A 19,159-nucleotide genomic window follows, 5' to 3' on the forward strand; every position below is an offset into this window, starting at 1 on the left:
AAAAAACAATACAGTGAAATGAATAAGGTAAAATAGAATGACAAAAAATTTATAAAAAATATAGTAGGAAAAATTAAAGAAAAATCTTCTTTTTTAAAAATGGAAGATGAACGTAAATTTTTTCCTTCTGTATTCAAGAATAAGAAAAAGGAAAGAAAATTGAATAGATGGACCGGCAGACAGAATGAAATATGAATGAAATTACATCCAGTTTCCAATAGAAGTCAAACTTTGAAGCACTTTATAGTCTGTAAACTAAGCAGGTGGAGAGACTGTGGTGGTCCTCTAGAGCTTGGTTGGTGCAGGTGGCTGAGGCTTGGTGTAACAGCTCCATTCTCCACTAGATGGCTCTGCTTACCTTACTGGTGTAGATCGTTGTGGTGCCTGTATGCATGTATGTGCATGTGTGGGAGAAGTGAAAATGGTGTCACCCAGTTTCCCAGTCTCTAGCATCAGAACTCTGTGCGGTCTCAGATTGGCAGTCAAGCACCCCTCCTGTGTCTTTGGCTTCCATCCACTCCCTGCTCCTACACTGTCCCTGACCAAGCCGTCAACCTGCCAGGTGGCACTTCCCTACTGAATTTTATTTCAGATGTGGCTGTGTTTCCAAACCCCTCACTTCCCAGGGCTCTATGGCTTGGACCCACTTAGACCCTTTGGGGGAGGGTCTTGCCAAGCAATGGCCAGGTGCTGGCCCACCCCAGGAACGCTTGCTTGACTGCACAGCTGCAGGTGCCCAGAGACTGCAGCTGGGTGCCAGCCCACCCCACAAAAAGTTTGCATGATCATGTAGCAGCAGCATTTCAGGGATTATGGTAGATTTACCAACACACATCTGGTGCTGGGCTTCACTGCCTCCTGAAGTCCTTGTTTCAACACCAGCAGACATGGCTGTTCTTTGGGGTCTGCTGGGACCTTTGCCTGTGGGGAGGCCCCTTGGCCTGTACCAAATGTCCTCTCAGCAGGGGACTGCCTCTTCCTATGTGGGCCAAGGACTCCTCGGACCTCACTGTCTGTCCCTGGGGATTTGCCCTTCCCACCAGAGCTCCTCCAAGTATCGAGCTGTGGAGTTTGAGACTCTGTGCTCCTCTGTTTATAGAGTCCTAATGGTATTGAAACCCTCTCCTTATTTCCTTTCTCCTTTTTCCTTTCACTCTTTCTTGTTCAGTCCCTTATGGGTGTTTCCACTCTTTCTCTTTCTCTCCAGCTGCTTTCAGGGGGAGTCCTTTTTCTTCTGTCCCCCCCCCCCCCCCCATCTCTGTCCTCTTTCCACAAGCAAAAACAGCTTTCTACCCCCCGTGGCTTCTCTCTCCCATTTCACCTCTAGGCGCCGCGTGCCTCCTGAGTTCTGTAGCTCAAATTTTGCAGATTGTGTTAATCCTCAGAGCAATTTTCTAGGTGTGCAAAATGGTTTGGTGCTGATCTAGCTGCATTTCCGGGACGAGAGAAGTAGAAAACTTCCATTCTGCTCCGCCATCTTGGTCTCTCCTCCCTATTTTTTTTTTTTTTTAAAGCTTATTTATTTTGGAAGAGAGATAGTGTGTGGGGGAGGCGCAGAGAGAGAGGGAGACAGAATCCATGGCAGGCTCCATGCTGTCAGCATAGAGCCCGATGTGGACTCGAACTCATGAGCTTAATTGACTGAGCCACCCAGGTGCTCCTTTTTTCAAATGAAATACTGTGAAATGGTTTCTTTTTTGAAACGTGTAACTCTAAAGGTACACTTGTGCCTTTCAAAAATGAAATTGTTATACATGAAGGAGGATTGTAATAAATACCAGACTATGATTATTAATAAAAACAGATTTGAGAACTGATAAGTTCCACATCCAACCACGTGACCCACACAAGCACTGTGAGAGGGGAGCAGCTCAGTTTTCACTTTAAGTGACTGGTTCAAGGTCATGAGACATGGCCATTAGGTAGGAGAGCTGGGTTCTGACATAAGGGTCTTTTTAAATTTTATTTTATTTTTATTTTATTTTTTAAATGTTTATTTTTGAGAGAGAAAGAAAGAGAGAGAGGCAAAGAGGGAGCGAGATAGAGAATCCCAAGTAGGTCCTGCGCTGTTAGCACTGACCCTATTGTAGGCTTGAACTCATGAAATGTGAGATCATGCTGTGAGCCACAATCAAAAGCTAGGCACTTTAACCGACTGAGCCACACTGACGCTGCCACAGGAGACAGTCTTTCAGACTGCACTACCTCAGATTTCTGACTTTATTTTCTTAACTACCATCTTTCTGATTTATTATGTGGTCTGTTTAAACAAATGAAGCCTCAGGATTTCTCAGGCTAGTGGGTGCTTCTTTGTCTTCCAGCTAACTCCAGGAGACCTGAGGTTTATGGGTCTCCCCAAAGGTTGGATGGTATTGACCAAAGTCCCTCAGTATCTGATTGCAAAGCTGTTCTTTGGAGCTTACCCATTCTGTGGTTATTTCTCCAGGCCAGAGCTCTGGAAATCACTGGTCCACCTCCAGAACCTCTTTATCTCACAGTCAGAGGCATTGTCTGAGTTTGACAGGCTGGAAAAAAAATTTATTTTGTAAAATGTTAGCTTAGTAAGGGAAGCTTCAGTTTTATACATATGCAAATAAGTGTCTTACACTGTTAAAAGACCCCCCTTTTTTGAACATTACTCAATATTAACAGTGCTCTTTTGGTTAAGATTGTATTATTGTTAGCATTTTTATTTTATTTTATTTTATTTTAGTTTAGTTTACTTTCTACTTTACTTTTTACTTTACTTTTTACTTTACTTTAGTTTTTTAAACATTTATTTATTTTTGAGACAGAGAGTGCATGAACAGGGGAGGGTCAGAGAAAGAGGGAGACACAGAATCCGAAACAGGCTCAGGCTCTGAGCTGTCAGCACAGAGCCCGACGCGGGGCTCGAACCCACGTACGGTGAGATCATGACCTGAGCCGAAGTCGGACGCTCAACCGACTGAGCCACCCAGGCGCCCCAGCATATTTATTTTAAAAAATAATCATGGCTTGGAAAATGAATACATGTATATGGATCATGTTTCCACATTTTATTTTAATCTTTAATTTAGATTATAAAGTTATTTCAAAGAGTGTTTTTTAGTTATTATAATGTTTAGCTGTGTTATGATAATCACATTTAAATTTAATTTCAGTAACACCAAGACAAGAACCCTGAAATTTAGGGTTTGCAGTACAGTGTAGGAAATGAGGGTCCATTGGGAATGCTGCCTATTCAATATCTTTGTTTTTCAGACAAGCTCAGGAACTCTCTTAAGTTAATGTAGATACAAATAGCTTCGATTACCACTGAATTTATGTGAGTGATTATGGTAGACTAATGAGTTAATCAGCTAGCAGCCCATTCTAGCCACTGATGTACTAGACTAATTGCTTTATTTGCCTGGGTTAGTTTTCCTGCCTCTTTTAGTGAACATCATAATTTCTGTTTATTACAAGGGTTAGTCAGTTTTAATTATGGCAATTTTTTCTGAAATACACATTTTTAAAACTTTGTACTGTAGAAAACTTCACACTCACATAGAGAGGATAGTGTAACAAATCTCCATATAGTCATCATCCTGTATCAGTAACTATCATCCATTACAGAAAATTCACATTTCTTGGGTATTCCTGTATGCATGGCATGGCTGTGGGCCCTGCTGGTTGAGTTCAGCTGGAGAGAGGTATGGGGCAGAACACACATCAGAGAGGGACTGTTGTGGGGACCACAGAAAATTTTTCACTGAATGTCTTCTTTCCGTATTTGCTGTCTTCTTCCCTATTTGATTTAGTTTGTTTTAATTTTTTTTCCTAACACACATAGTGTAGCAGTAAACTTGCTTGTATGTAAATCTTTGCCTCTTTGTGTATTTCTTTAGGACAATGGAAGGAACATCTAAATACGAAAGAAGCTTGAATATTTTCATTCTCCCCTATGAAGATATTATTGTAACCTGATCAATTTTAGCAATCTTGCCTTTTTCTTATTAGTTCTAGGTCAGTTATTTTCTTTTTTCCCTTTTTTTTAAATGTTTATTTTTGAGAGAGAGTGAGAGAGTGGGTGTGTGCATGCAAGTGAACAGGAGTCGGGGAGGGGCAGAGAGATGGGGAGACACAGAATCCAAAGAAGGCTCCAGACTGAGCTGTCAGCACAGAGCCCGATGCAGGGCTCCAACGCACAGACTATGAGATTGTGACCTGAGCCAAAGTCGGATGCTTAACCAACTAAGCCTCCCAGGTGCCCCTAGGTCAATTATTTTCTGAATGGAAATATCTTTATTGGGATTATCTTAAATGCTAGCTGCTACAGCACACAAACTCAGAATCTCTGTGGCTTAACTCACAGTTAATCTCACCAAAGTATAACATGGTTTGGAGGGGATCTACTCCATTTGCTGACTTGGGGGTCCAGGGTCCCTCCAGTTTATAACACTGGCCTCCTAGGCAGGGGAAGAAAGCAGTAGAGTCACCTCATCAACTCTTATGCATCACCTCTGCTCATGTTCCCATCTGAATCACTTCATGAGAGGCTGAGAACATAAAGTGTAATGCACTCCCAGACACTTGAAGTATGCCCACCAGGGAATAGGTGGTTTGAAATCAAGCGTTTTGACCATTTTGGCATAGCCTTTCCAAGTACATTCTGTAAGTCCAGCATCAGAGCCTTTCAAGGAATGGATTTAGTGTTATTTACATTTTAGTGGCAGTATTCTTTTTTGTTGTTGCTTTAAATGTATTTTAATTTTTAGACTTTTTAATTTTGAAATAGACATCTGTGGGTGATATGTTCCAGAATCCCTAGTAGATGCTTGAAACTGCAGATAGTACTGAACCTTACATATACTATGTTTTGTCCTATCTGGACATATATCTATGGTAAAGTTTACTTTATGAATTAGGGACAGTAAAAACTTAATAGCAACAACTAATGATACAATAGGAAGAATTATAACAATGTACTATAATGAAAGTTACGTGAATATGGTGTCTCAAATATCTTCTTGTACTGTACTCACCCCTCTTGTAATGTGAGATGATAAAATGTCTATGTGATGAGGTGTGGTGAATGATGTAGGCACTGTGATGTATTATTGGTCTAGTATTAACCTTCTGATGATAATGTCAGAAGGAGGATCATCTGCTTGATGACCACATTTTACCATGGATAACTGAAACCATGAAAAACAAAACCTTTGGTAAGGGGAGACTACTATTTTAAAAAGTTGTGAAAATAGTACACAGGGGGCCTACTCAAACTTTCCCTACCTAACATTAGCATCTTTCATAAGCATAGTATAATGATTGAAACCAGAAAATTAACATGGATATACTAGTCTACAAATCTTGTTTGAATTTTGTCATAGGCAGTGGTATCATTATTAAAACCAGAGTTGTTCTCAGCTTCCTGTTTGCACATCCTCCTCACCCATAGGTGGTCTGTCTTTGCTTACAGGTGTCACTTTATAAGTCAGCAGGATGAACTGAGAATCCCCCAAGTACTCGAGTCTAGGCCCCACACTGCTGAGTAACATGTAAGCTAGCACTGGGCCTTTTGTAGTTCATGCATTACTACTTTGTTGTCAATATGCCAGAACAAATCAGGGGAAGGAAAGACTTTATTTATTAGACAGTAGACAGAGAACCTCCAGTAGTCTTGGGGACTTTTAAGATAAATATGACCTAAAACTGCTTTAATCATCACTTTTCCATAACCTCCTCTGTGGCCACAGATAGCATCTCTAACCTTAATTAATTGGGTTATCCAAATATGGGCTTAGACACACAGGGTCAGATTGAGGAAGTCTGGATCATTCAGCGGAAAATCATTCTAACTGCTGCCTTAATTCAAGTCTGCTGAGTGCCTGGAACCTTGTAAAGAAATAGGGGTATGTATATTAGTGCTTTATTGCTGTGGAACAAATTATCCAAAACTTAATGGCTTAAAATAACAATAACTCATATACTTCTTGTGAGTCAGGGATTCAGGATTGGCTTCACTGGGTAGTTCTGGCTCAGGGTCTCTTGTGAGGTTGTAGTTATCAGTTGGCTCTGTAGTCATATGAAGGCTTGACTGGGGCTGGAGAATGTGCTTTCAACTTGGTCCACAGGACTGGCAGTTTGGGCTTGGCTACTGGTGGGAGGCCTTGATTCTTCTCCACATGAGACTCTCTATGGATTTGTTTGATGTGGCTTATAATGTGGCAGCTGGCTTACCCTAGGGTAAACAGTTCAAGAGAGAGCAAGGTGGATCACAAGTCACACACCATCATTTCCACAATATCTGTTGGTTACATAGGTTAGCCCTACTCACTGTGGGAAGGGAGTATGCAAGGCCTGAATACTAGGAAGTAAAAATTCTTATGTGCTGTCTTGGCGGCTGGCTACCACAGTGGGAGATAGAGAAGCGACAAGGCTCTGTAATACTGTATGTGTCATTTATTGAAAACAACATTAATTACAGTTACATACTACTGGATATTTGGCTCTTGTGGCCATTGTGGTATTTTGGATTTTAATGAAAAATCAAAACCAAGAACTATCAAAAGAAAGTAGGCCGGAGTACCTGGGTGGCTCAGTTGGTTAAAGCATCCGACTCTTGATTTTGGCTCAGGTCATGCATGATCCTGCAGTTGGTGAGATCCAGCCCCACATTGGGCTTTGTGCTGAAGTGTGGAGGCTCTTTGAGATTCTCCCTCCCTCCCCCACTTTTACGTGTGTGTGTGCATCTACATTCACTCTCTCAAAAAAAAGAAAAAGAAAACGGGTCTCATTAACATTGAAGTTTGGTAGGCAGAAGTAGAGAGTTTGAGTCAGAGGCTTGAATTCCAGTATTGACCTCTGCTGCCTGCCAAGATCGTCATGGGGGTTAAAGAGGATGGTTATCTCTGCCCTGTGGACCTCATGGTCCTGTTTTGAAGGATGCAGTTGAGTGTGAGGGGATACATGAATTATGCAGTGTGTTATGGGAATATCAATCGTGATAATGAGAGAGATTTAAAAAATGCAGTGAGATTTGTTCAGTACTTAAACTTGGAAGCAACTGAGGTATTTTTCAGACTAGATGTTTTAGTATTGAGCTTTATTTATTTTTGTGCGGGATAGAAATACCAGTGACTACAAGTACCTTTATTATGAGGAGCTGTAAGGTCAAAGCCATGGGCTTGGTGTGTGTGGAGGGTGGGTGGGGAACCTTCATAGTTCTGTAAGGAAGTTTAAATCCAAGCGACAAGTCCATTTGGAATTTTCTTTAGAGCCATTCTATCTAGGATTGGGCCTTTCCCCTCTTTGCCATTGCCATTTGGCCTGTCGCAAATGTTTGCCTCTGACTTCTTTTCATAGATCAGTGTTTCAAATCTAAGGATTCTCTTTTGCTCTTTCATTGTGGGAAAGGCAAAAATTCACTCACGGGCCTCAGTCTAATGGTCGTTTATGAGGTCCATGGCTGAATGTGTGGGCTATGGTCCCTGAGATTTGAGTGACAGATCTTGGAGAAATGGCTAAAGAGTGAACTTAAGGTCAGGCAAAGATTTCTGAAAATTCATGTTAGAGGTAGGAAAAGCTTGAATTATCATAAATATTTGGTGCCCAGTATTTTGCTGTAAGGTTTGCTCATTAGTGTTACATCTGTCCACACAAAGTTATTATTATTAAGCACCTTTACATGGATATCTGGGGGAAGAAGCATTCCAGGGAGAGAGCTTAAAGGTTTGGGCTGTATGTGGATTTAAAGATGTAAAGGGGCATCTAGCTGGTTCAGTCAGTAGAGCAAGTGACTCTTGGTTTCAGGGTTGTAAGTTCGAACCCCACATTGGGGATAGTTTACTTAATTAAAACAATTAAAGTTTATAAAAAATTTAATTTTAAGTCTAAATATCAAACTGTTACCATTCTCTTTTCTGTTTATGCTTAATTTCTATAACTGAATGCTTGTAATGTTTTATGTCTTTGCAATAGATATTAATACATGAAAGTGTTGATGAAATGTGCCTTTTTTTTTGTTTTCTGAAATGAAGGAATTGTGCCATCCAGTTTCATTTCTCAATGGCCGCTAATGATTTGTAGTTTGTGTTCAACCCCCAATAAATACACAGGTAATTTGGTTAGTAGGAGTATAAGAAGAGAGATTCATGACTTTACTGTTTTTCTTTTTCCTGCCAGATTTATTTCGTTTTTTAAAATTTATTATTATTATTTTTTAATGTTTATTTAGTTTTGAGAGAGAGAGAGAGTGAGGGGAAGAGAGAGGGAGACACAGAATCCGAAGCAGGCTCCAGGCTCCAAGCTGTCAGCACAGAGTCCTATGTGAGGCTGGAACCCCTACGTGAGATCATGACCTTAGCTGAAGCCGGGTGCTTAACCAACTGAGCCACCCAGGCGCTCCATTTTTTTGCCAGCTTTATTGAGATGTAATTGACATATAGCATTGTGTAAGTTTAAGGTGCACAATGTGATAATTAAATACACATATATATTGTGAAATGATTACCACATTGAGAATTACAAGTTTTCTTTGGTGGCGGGAACATTTAAGATTATTCTCTTAACAACTTTCAAGTCTGTAGAACAGTATTAATATAGTCACCATGCTGTACATAACATCCTCAGAATTTATTTATCTTATAACGAAAATTTTGTATTCTTTAACTAACATTCTCCCCATTTCCCCCACTCCCTAGCCCCTGGCAAGCATCATTCTATCCCTTTATTAGTATTTTGTTAATTTAGATTGCACATACAAGGAGATTATACAGTATTTGTCTTTGTCTAACTTATTCATTTAGCATAATGTCCTCATGACCCATCCGTGTTGTTGCAAATGGCAGGATCTCTTTCTTTCTTTTTTTTATGGCTGAATAATATTGCATTAGCTAGCTAGCTAGATAGGTAGATAGATAGAGATAGATATATCACACTTCCTTTATCCACTTATCTGTTGATGGACACTTAGGTTGTTTCTATGTTTTGGCTATTATGAATAATGCTGTAATTAACTTAGGGGTGCAGATATTTCTTCAAGACAGTGATTTCATTTCCTTTAGATGTTTATCCAGAAGTGCAGTTGGTGGATCATACAATAGTTGTTTTTTCTATTTTTAACTTTTTGAAGAACCTTCATACTGTTTTCCATCATAGCTATACCAGTTTCCATTGTCACCACTAAGGGTTCCTTCCCTTTTCTCCACATCCTCACCAGCATTTGTTATCTCTTGTCTTTTTGATGATAGCCATTCCAGCAAGTGTGAGTGGTTTGATTTGCATTTCTCTGATGATTAGTCATGTTGAACTTATTTTCATATACCTATTGGGCATTTGGAAAATGCCTGTTCAAGGTCTTCTGCCCATTTACAAAACAAGATTATTGGGAGTTTTTTTGCTGTTGTGTTGTATGAGTTTCTTATGTATTTTGGATATTAACCCCTTATCTTATATATGACTTGCAAATATTTTTTCCCATTCATTTGGTTGTCTTTTCATTTTGTTGATACTATTTGTTTTTCTTATCACACTGTTTAAGCATGATTGACTTAAAAATTTATGCTTCTGTTTTTCTGAGGTAATATTTATTTTACTTTATTATTTATTTATTTATTATTATTTTTTAATTTAAAATACTTATTTATTATTTTTTATATGTATATAATTTATTGTCAAATTGGTTTCCATACCCAATGTTCATCCCAAAAGGTGCCCTCCTCCATGCCCATCACCCACTTCCCCCCCCCCCCCCCCCACCCCCCATCAACCCTCTGTTTGTTCTCAGTATTTAAGAGTCTCTTATGGGTTGCCTCTCTCCATTTCTGTAACTTTTTACCCCCTTTCCCTCCCCCTTGGTCTACTGTTAAGTTTCTCAGGATCCACAATGAGTGAAAACATATGGTATCTGTCTTTCTCTGCCTGACTTATTTCACTTAGCATAATACTCTCCAGTGCTTTCCATGTTGCTACAAATGGCCATATTTCATTCTTTCTCATTGCCAAGTAGTATTCCATTGTGTATATAAACCACATCTTCTTTATCCATTCGTCAGTTGATGGACATTTAGGCTCTTTCCATAATTTGGCTATTGTTGAAAGTGCTGCTGTAAATATTGGGGTACAAGTGCCCCTGTGCATCAGCACTCCCGTATCCCTTGGGTAAATTCCTAGCAGTGCTATTGCTGAGTCATAGGGTAGATCTATTTTTAATTTTTTGAGGAATCTCCACACTGTTTTCCAGAGCAGCTGCACCAGTTTGCATTCCCACCAAAAGTGCAAGAGGGTTCCTGTTTCTCCACATCCTCACCAGCGTCTCTAGTCTCCTGATTTGTTCATTTTAGCCACTCTGACTGGCATGAGGTGGTATCTCAGTGTGGTTTTGATTTGTATTTCCCTGATGAGGAATGACGTTGAGTATCTTTTCATGTGTCTCTTGACCATGTGGATGTCTTCTTTAGAAAAGTGTCTATTCATGTCTGCTGCCCATTTCTTCACTGGATTATTTGTTTTTTGGGTGTGGAGTTTGGTGAGTTCTTTATAGATTTTAGATACTAACCCTTTATCTGATATGTCATTTGCAAATATCTTCTCCCATTCCATAGGCTGCCTTTTAGTTTTGCTGATTGTTTCCTTCGCTGTGCAGAAGCTCTTTATCTTGATGAGATCCCATTAGTTTGTTTTTGCTTTTAATTCCCTTGGCTTTGGAGATGTGTCAAGCAAGAAATTGCTGCAGCTGAGGTCAAAGAGGTTTTTTCCTGCTTTCTCCTCTAGGGTTTTGATGGTTTCCTGTCTCACATTCAGGCCCTTCATCCATTTTCAGTTTATTTTTGTGAATGGTGTGAGAAAGTGGTCTAGTTTCATTCTTCTGCATGTTGCTGTCCAGTTCTCCCAGCACCATTTGCTAAAGAGACTGTCTTTTTTCCATTGGATACTGTTTTCTGATTTGTCAAATATTAGTTGGCTGTACATTTGTGGGTCCAATTCTGGATTCTCTATTCTATTCCATTGGTCTTTGTGTCTGTTTTTGTGCCAAGACCATACTGTCTTGATGATTACAGCTTTGTAGTGGAGGCTAAAGCCTGGGATTGTGATGCCTCCTGCTTTGGTTTTGTTTTTCAACATTACTTTGGCTATTTGGGGTCTTTTGTGGTTCCATACAAATTTTAGGATTGTTTGTTCTAGCTTCGAGAAGAATGCTGGTGCAATTTTGATTGGGATTGTTTTCAATGTGTAGATTGCTTTGGGTAGTATTGACATGTTAACAATATTTGTTCTTCCAATCCATGAGCATGGAATGTTTTTCCATTTTTTTGTGTATCTTCAATTTCCTTCATAAGTTTTCTATAGTTTTCAGCATACAGATCTTTTACATCTTTGGTTAGGTTTATTCCTAGGTATTTTATGATTCTTGGTGCAGTTGTGAATGGGATTAGATTCTTTATTTGTCTTTCTGTGGCTTCATTATTAATGTATAAGAATGCAACTGATTTCTGTACATTGACTTTGTATCCTGAAACTTTGCTGAATTCATGTATCAGTTCTGGCAGACTTTTGGTGGAATCTATCAGGTTTTCCATGTATAATATCATGCCATCTGCAAAAAGTGAAAGCTTGACTTCCATCTGTGCCAATTTTGATGCCTTTGATTTCCTTCTGTTTTATGATTGCTGATGCTAGAACTTCCAACAGTATGTTAAACAACAGCAGTGAGAGTGGACATCTCTGTCGTGTTCCTGATCTCAGGGGGAAAGCTCTCAGTTTTTCCCCATTGAGGATGATATTAGCTGTGGGCTTTTCATAAATGGCTTTTATGATGTTTAAGTATGTTCCTTCTATCCCGACTTTCTTGAGGGTTTTTATTAAGAAAGGATGCTGACTTTTGTCAAATGCTTTTTCTGCATCGATTGACAGGATCATATGGTTCTTATCTTTTCTTTTATTAATGTGATGTATCACATTGATTGATTTGCAAATGTTGAACCAGCCCTGCAGCCCAGGAATGAATCCCACTTGATCATGGTGAATAATTCTTTTTATATGCTGTTGAATTTGATTTGCTGGTATCTTGTTGAGAATATTTGCATCCATGTTCATCAGGGATATTGGCCTGTAATTCTCCTTTTTTATGGGGTCTCTGTCTGGTTTGGGAATCAAGGTAATGCTGGTTTCATAGAATGAGTCCAAAAGCTGTCCTTCTGTTTCTATTTTTTGGGACAGCTTGAGAAGGATAAGTATTAACGCTGCTTTAAATGTCTGGTAGAACTCCCCTGGGAAGCCATCTGGTCCTGGACTCTTATTTGTTGGGAGATTTTTGATAACTGATTCAATTTCTTCACTAGTTATGAGTCTGTTCAAATTTTCTGTTTCTTTCCGTTTGAGTTTTGGTAGTGTGTGGTTGTCTAGGAATTTGTCCATTTCTTCCAGGTTGTCCAGTTTGTTGGCATCTAATTTTTTCATAGAATTCTCTAACTGTGTTTCTGAATGGTTGGTTGTGATAAGTCCAATTTCAGTAGTGATTTTATCTAATTGGTTCCTTTCTCTTTTCTTTTTGAGAAGTTTGGCTAGGGATGTATCAATTTTTTTTTTTTTTCAAAAAGCAGCTCTTAGGTTAATTGATCTTTTCTGTGTTTTGGATTCTGTGTTATTTCTGCTCCAGTCTTTATTATTTCTCTTCTTCTGTTGTCCTTGGGGTTTCTTTGCCGTTCTGTTTCTAGTTCCTTTAGGTGTGCTGTTAGATTTTGTATTTGGGATATTTCTTCTCTCTTGAGATAGGTCTGGATTGCAGTGTATTTTCCTCTTAGGACTGCCTTTGCTGCATCCCAAAAGGTTTGGACTGGCATGTTTTCATTTTGACTTGTTTCCATATATTTTTAAATTTCTTCTTTAATTACCTGGTTGACCCGTTCATTCTTTAGTAGGGTGTTCTTTAACCTCCATGCATTTGGAGGTTTTCCAAACTTTTTCCTATGGTTGATTTCAAGTTTCATAGTGTTGTGATCTGAAAATATGCATGGTATGATCAATTCATATTTCTTTTTTATTTTTGAGAAAGGGAGAAAGAATGAGTGGGAGAGAGGGGCAGAGGAGGGAAGAGAGAGAGAGACATAGAGGGAGGGAGAGGGAGAGGGAGGATTTTTTTTTTTTTTAATTTTTTTTTCAACGTTTATTTATTTTGGGGACAGAGAGAGACAGGGCATGAACGGGGGAGGGACAGGGAGAGAGGGAGACACAGAATCGGAAACAGGCTCCAGGCTCTGAGCGATCAGCCCAGAGCCTGACGCGGGGCTCGAACTCACGGACCGCGAGATCGTGACCTGGCTGAAGTTGGACGCTTAACCGACTGCGCCACCCAGGCGCCCCAAGAGAGGGAGGATATCTTAAGAAGGCTCCATGCTCAGTGCAGAGCCCGACTCAGGGCTTGATTCCACAACCCTGGGATCATGACCTGAACTGAAGTCAGGAGTCAGACGCTCAACCTCCTGAGCCACCCAGGTGCCCTAAGAGATAATATTTGTTACTAACATAGCCCATGTTAATATCAAAGGAAGAATTTTTGGTACAGCCAGCTTGCCCACTTACTTAAGGCTGGGACACTGGTTAGCAGTTGAAGCTGTGGCTGTGTGGTGCAACATGAGCCTGCACTTTGAGGTGTAGCACTCTAAGGCATGCGATCTGGTTCAACACTGCCTAGCTGTGTGGCTTTGGACAGGTTACTCACCCTTCCTCGTAGAAAGTAGATAAAGCACCCGAAATGGCATCTGGCACATTTTAGACACTGAAAATGGAACTTTATCATTTATAATGCTTTTAAGATATCTGGGATGTCTGAATGAATATGTTCTTTAGAAAAAGAACACATATAAGTACAGATAACTCAAATGTGCATGGCTGATTTCTTAAGAATCTACAATTTCAAAATAAGGTCTTTTTGTGTGCCTCACAAGAAAAATGGAACAGGCATCTTTCTGTGATATAGTCTGATGGGTCAGATCCTGAGTCAGGTGTTGAAAAACTTGACCAAAAGCAATGCCTGTTGTTGGTTTGCACTTTTGGCCCTGTTGCCCCCACTGTGACTGCTTAGGCTGATATGGGTTGGGGGAAATGGGGGTGCTCTAACATTTACCTGGCTTTATAGAATCTTATCTCCCTCCTTCATGAGCAGCTACATACACATATGCTTTTTCCATTCTATTCATGATGTTTAATTTCTCTTTTCTTGTCATATCAATTAAGCCTGAAATTGAGATCACAAAAACATCATTTGTTTAAGATCATGTTTAGTAGGTTTATTTAATTTTATTATCTTTCATAGGGTTTCTTATGGCTAATTAAAACAGTACTTTTAAAGACTTCTTCCTTTAGCATAAAAGACTTTTTAAAATAGATGCTCTTTTTAGCAACTTCAAGAAGATTGCAAAGCATTAAAAAATTAGATAAATTCAGGAAACACAGAGAAGTAAATTTGACTGGATAAAAATTAACCCTTTATATATATAAAGAAATTTGGAAGATCGGGACAGCTGGCTGGCTTAGTCAGAGGAACATGTGACTCTTGATCTTAGGGTCATGAGTTTGAGCCCCACATGGGGTGTAGAGGTTACTTAAATAAATAAAACTTAAAAAGAAAAGAAATATAGAAGATAAAAGTTAGACTAGGAGAGTCTTTGGCTTTTGGCTTGGAGGAGGCCAAGGTGCAACTTTCCTCGGTTCATTCGACACCAGCCGCCTAAGTTCGACCCCAATGAGATCAAACCATGTACCTGAGGTGCACTGGTTGGGGAATTGGTGCCACATCTGCCCTGGCCCCCAAGATTGGCCCCTGGGTCTGTCTCCAATAAAGGTTAGTGATGACATCACCACGGCAGCCAGTGATTGGAAGGGTCTGAGGATTAATTACAGTGAAACTGACCATTCAGAACAGAGAGGCCCAGGTTGAAGTGGTACGTACGTTCTGCTTGTCTTGATTATTGAGGAACCACCAAGAGACAGAAAACAAAAAACATTAAACACGGTGAAAATATCACTTTTGATGAGATTGTCACCATTGGCCAATAGATGCAGCACCGTTCGGTAGCTAGAGAGCTCTCTGGAACCATTAAAGACATCTTGGGGACTACTCAGTCTGTGGGCTGCAATATTGATGGCCACCACCCTCCTGACATCATAGATGACATGACAGTGGTGCAGAGGAATGTTCAGCTAGTTAGGAACTACAAAGGAAAATATTTCAATAAAGGATCATTTGACAACCAAAAATAAATACATAAAGTTAGACTAGGAGAAAATATTTTCATCTTTTCTTTTCTTCTCTCTCTCTCACTTTCACAAAATCAGCTTTATTTGTACAAACAAGGATATCATGGGAGTGATTTCCAAAGCCTTGTCTCCTATTTTCAACATTTTAAAATCGAATTTTTCATTGAGGTAGTTATAGGTTCACATGCAGTTTTAAGGACTAATACAGTGAGATATTGCATACCCTTCACCCAGTTTTCTCTAATGTCATTATCTTATAAAAGTACAGTATAATATCACTGCCAGGACATAGATTCGGTTCACCTATCTTTAGGGTAAGTGATTTCTCTTTTTGCTTATTGATGTCCAATTGATCCAGCACCATTTGTTGAAAAGGCTGTCTTTTCCTCCACTTTTATCCTTTTGTCAAAAACCAGTTGGACTTGCTTGTGTGGATCTATTTTTGGGCTCTCTTATTTTGTTCCATTGACCTAGGTGTATATCCCTCCACCATTATCATGCTATCTTGATTACTCTAGCTGTATAGTAAGCCTTAGTATTGGGTATAGTGATTCCTTCCACTTTATTCTCCTTTCCAGACTTGTTTGAGTCTGTGGCCTGTGCTTTCCCATATAAATTTTAGAATAAACGTATCTGATAAAAACTAAGATGGGATTTTGATAGGAATTGCATTAAACCTGTATATCACTTTGCAGTGAGTTAACTTTACTATGTTGAGTCTTCTAATGCAGAAACATGGCTCCCCATTTATGAAATATTTTCTTTTCTATGAAAAAATAACTAGTACTTGGAACCCAGAAAGAGCCTCTACAAATCAATTTTTAAAAGGCCAGAGGTCATTAGGAAACTGGGAAAAGGCCATTTTCAGGCAGTTCCCGTATGAAATACAAATGGCTTCTAAGATTTGAAAAGATGCTCAATCTCACTGGTGTTCAGGAAATGCAAATTATAAGATCCCATTGTTGTGTGTGTTTAGATTGGTAAAAATAAAACAGAGATAATATTATCAGTTGATAAGAGTACAAGGAAAATGGGTACTGTAATATGCCGATGGTGGGAGAAAGCTGATGAAGACTTTTTTTTTTTTTTTTTTTTAAGTAGGTTCCATGCGCAATGTGGGGCTTGAACTCAGGACCCTGAGATTACAAGTCGCATGCTCTGCTGACTGAGCCACCAGGTGTCCCATTGGTGAAGACTTTTTTAAAAGGTTAATTACTTTTTTTAGTTCCAGTATAATTAACTTACAGTGTTACATTAGTTTCAGGTGTATGATATAGTGATACAGCAATTCTATACATTACTCAGTGCTCATCATGGTAAGTGTACTCTTCACCTATTTCACCCATTCCCCATACCCATCTCCCTGTGGTGACTATATTTAAGAGTCTGTTTGCTGGTTTGTCTCTTTTTCTCTTTATTCATTTGTTTTGTTTCTTAAATTCCACATATGAATAAAATCATATGGTATTTGTCTTTCTCTGACTGACTTACTTCATTTAGCATTATATCTTCTAGATTCATACATGTTGTTGCAAATGGCAAGATTCCACTCTTTTGTATAGCTGAGTAATATTCCTCTGTGTGTATGATGTGTATCACATTTTCTTTATCCATTCATCTATTGATGGACAGTTGGGTTGCTTCCATAGTTTGGCTATTGTAAATAATGCTGCAATAAACATAGGGGTGTATATATCTTTTTGAATTAGTGTTTTTGTATTCTCTGGATAAATACCCAGTAGTGGAATTACTGGACCATATTGTAATTCTATTTAAAAACAATTTTTTTTGATGTTTATTTTTGAGAGAGAACATGAGTAGGGGAGGGGCAGAGAGAGAGGGAGACACAGAATCTGAAGCAGGCTCCAGGCTCTGGGCTGTCAGCACAGAGCCCAATGTGGGGCTCAAACCCAGGAACCGTGAGATCACGACTTAAGCTGAAGTCAGACTCTCAGCTGACTGAGCCACCCAGGCGCCCCTTGTAAATCTAGTTTTAACTTTTTGAGGAACCTCCATACTATTTTCCACAGTGGCTTCACCAGTTTGCATTCTTACCAACAATTCACAAGTGTTCCTTTTTCTCCACATCCTCATCAACACTTGTTTCTTGTGTTTTTGATTGTAGCCATTCTGACAGGTGTGAGGTGATAGCTCAGTGTGGTTTTGATTTGCATTTCTCTGATGATTATTGATGTTGAGCATCTTTTCATGTGTCTGTTGGCCATCTGTATGTCTTCTTTGGAGAAATGTCTGTTCATGTCTTTTGCCCATTTTTTTAATTGGATTATTTGTGGTTTTGGTGTTGAGTAATATCAGTTCTTTATATATTTTGGCTACTAACCCATTTTCAGATATATCATTTGCAAATATCTTCTCCCATTGAGTTTTGATTGTTTCTTTTGCTGTGCAGAAGCTTTTTATTTTGGTGTAGTCCTAATAGTTTATTTTTGCTTTTGTTTCCCTTGCCTTAAGAGGCATATCTAGAAAAATGTTGGTTTTTCGACAAAAATGGCTAATGTCAGAGAAATTACTGCCTGTGCTCTCTTCTAGGATTTTTATGGTTTCAGGTCTTACATTTAGGTCTTTAATCCATTTTGAGTTTATTTTTGTGTATGATGTAAGAAAGTGGTCCAGTTTTATTCTTTTACATGTAGTTGTCCAGTTTTCCCAACATCATTTGTTGAGGACACTTTCTTCTATAGCTGTTCAGTTTTCCCAACATTGTTGAAGAAAGAGACTTTCTCCTGCTGCATATTGTTCCCTCCTTTGTCAAAGATTAATTGAACCTGTAAGTGTGGGTTTAATTTTGGGCTTTCTATTCCGTTCTATTGATATATGTGTCTGTTTTTGTGCCAGTACCATACTGTTTTTATTACCACAGCTTTGTAGTATATCTTGAAGTCTGGAATTGTGATATCTCCACTTTTATTCTTCTTTTTCTATGTTGCTTTGGTTATTCAGGGTCTTTTGTGACTCATACAAATTTTAGGATTATTTGTTCTGTGAAAAATTCTGTTGCTATTTTGATAGGGATTATATTAAATGTGTAGATTGCTTTGGGTAGTATTCACATTTTAACAAATTTTTCCTTCCAATTCATGAATATGGAATGTCTTTCTATTTCTTTGTGTCTTCAGTTTCTTTTATCAGTATTTTATAGTTTTCAGAATACAGGTCTTTCATCTCCTTGGTTAAATTTATTCCTGGGCATTTTATTGTTTTTGGTGCAGTTATAAATGGGATTGTTTCCTTAATTTCTCTGTTGTTTCACTATTGGTGTATTGAAATGCAACCAATTTCTGTACATTTATTTTTTTATCCTATGACTTTACTGAATTCATTTATCAGTTTCAGCAGTTTTTTGGTGGAGTCTTTATGGTTTTCTGTATATGGTGTCATGTTATCTGCAAATAGGGAAAGTTTGACTTCTTCCTTACCATTTTTTTTTTTTTAAGTAAGATTCATGCCCAGTGTGGAGCCTAGTGTAGGACTTGAACTCACAACCCTGAGATCAAGACCTAAGCTAAGATCAAGAGTCAGATTTTTATTTATTTATTTTGAGAGAGAAAGAGACAGAGAGAGAGAAAGAGAGAGAGAGAGAGAGAGAGAGATGTGGAGAGACAGAATGAGCAGGGGAGGGACAGAGAGAGAGAGAGAGAGAGAGAGAGAGAGAGAGAGAGAGAGAGAGAGAGAATCCCAAGCAGTCTCCACACTGTCAGCATGGAGCCCTTTGCAGGGCTTGAACTCACAAACCATGAGATCATGACCTGAGCTGAAATCAAGAGTTGGATGCTTAACTGATTGAGCCACCCAAGCGCCCCTTCCTTACCAATTTGTGGATGCCTTTTTGTTGTTGTTGTCTGATTGCTGTGGCTAAGACTTCCAGTACTGTGTTGAATAGAAGTGGTGAGAGTGGCCATCTTTGTCTTCCTGTTCT

General features: G+C 39.1%; 1 protein-coding gene and 1 long non-coding RNA gene across 5 annotated transcripts in view; one reads left to right on the top strand and one right to left on the bottom strand.

Annotated features, from left to right (window-relative positions):
- The window catches only part of LOC123384381, a 33,857-nt gene extending 18,736 nt beyond the window's left edge, over positions 1–15,121 (bottom strand). Inside the window, exons 1-4 of one of the 2 annotated variants that reach the window (XR_006595404.1) lie at positions 14,915–15,121; positions 14,090–14,200; positions 5,955–6,205; positions 2,424–2,525 (exon numbers count right to left, since the gene is read on the bottom strand). This is a non-coding gene — a long non-coding RNA (uncharacterized LOC123384381). Of the gene's footprint in view, positions 1–1,922; positions 2,526–5,954; positions 6,206–14,089; positions 14,201–14,914 lie in introns of those variants that run through there. The other variant, XR_006595402.1, reaches the window with a different exon arrangement.
- The window catches only part of DTD1 (D-aminoacyl-tRNA deacylase 1), a 207,543-nt gene that overhangs the window by 69,943 nt on the left and 118,441 nt on the right, over positions 1–19,159 (top strand). The window lies entirely within an intron of this gene.

This window comes from Felis catus, chromosome A3 (assembly GCF_018350175.1).
Source record: "Felis catus isolate Fca126 chromosome A3, F.catus_Fca126_mat1.0, whole genome shotgun sequence".
Taxonomy (NCBI): domain Eukaryota; kingdom Metazoa; phylum Chordata; class Mammalia; order Carnivora; family Felidae; genus Felis; species Felis catus.